A 1,020-nucleotide genomic window follows, 5' to 3' on the forward strand; every position below is an offset into this window, starting at 1 on the left:
TGCCGTGGGAAGCGGGAGGAATTTGGGGCCTCTGCCCCTCCCCTCCCTTCTCTGTCCGGGGTCACCCCAAAACCCCCCAAGCCCCAGCGCTGCCGTGGGGGTCCCACAGCTCCTCCTGAGGTTTATTGGGGTCTCTCCTGGCCCCTCCTTGTCCTCCTCGTGTCCCTTTTCACTGTGGGGGTGACACCAGGATCCCCCAGAGCGGGGAGCAGGAGGGGCTGAACCCTCCCGCCCAATTCCCCATGGATCCTGTGGACGGGGTAAACTGAGGCAGCGGGAAGAGTCTGGGGGGTGCTTGGGGTTTTGGGGGGGACACAACCAAGGCACGCCCCCCACCCCCCTCATTCCCCAAACCAGGATCCGGATTCCTGGAGTTGGGATCCCTGGAGTTGGGATCCCTGGAGGGAGCAGCCGGGATCACGGAGATGAGGAGGGAGAGGGGATCCCAGGATTCCAGGAGCGGGGATGCCAGAGGAGGAGATTCCAGGAGAGGGATCTGACGAGCAGAGATGCCAGAGGATCCCAGGAGCAGGATCCTGGAAGCGCGATCCCAGGAGCAGGGAGGGTGACAGAGCAGATCCCAGAAGCAGGATTCCAGGCTTGGGATCCCAGGAGCAAGGATGCCAGAGGAGGAGATCCCAGGAGCGGGATCCGATCAGCAGGGGTGCCAGGAGAGGAAATCCCAGGAGCGGGATGCCAGGTTTAGGATCCCAACACCGGGATCCAGGATTGGGACCCCACTGGGGGGATACCAAAGGAAGCGATCCAGGAGCGGGATCCCAGGAACGCGGAGCGATCCGGGCTGCCCGACCCCGCCGCCCCACGCGCGGAGCTGTCCCCGCAGCCCCGGACACGTTTGGGACGGGGACACCCGGGCTGGCACAGCTGGCCGGGTCCCCTCGATGCCAGCGGGCTCGGCCACGGGCTCGGTGTCGGGGCAGGGGTGCCCAGAGGGGCTGCGGGGTGGGTCCCCCCTGATTTCGTTTAATTCCCTTTAATTTCGTTTAATTTCTTTCAATC

This window comes from Corvus brachyrhynchos, unplaced genomic scaffold, assembly GCF_000691975.1.
Source record: "Corvus brachyrhynchos isolate BGI_N302 unplaced genomic scaffold, ASM69197v1 scaffold85, whole genome shotgun sequence".
In the NCBI taxonomy this organism is placed as follows: domain Eukaryota; kingdom Metazoa; phylum Chordata; class Aves; order Passeriformes; family Corvidae; genus Corvus; species Corvus brachyrhynchos.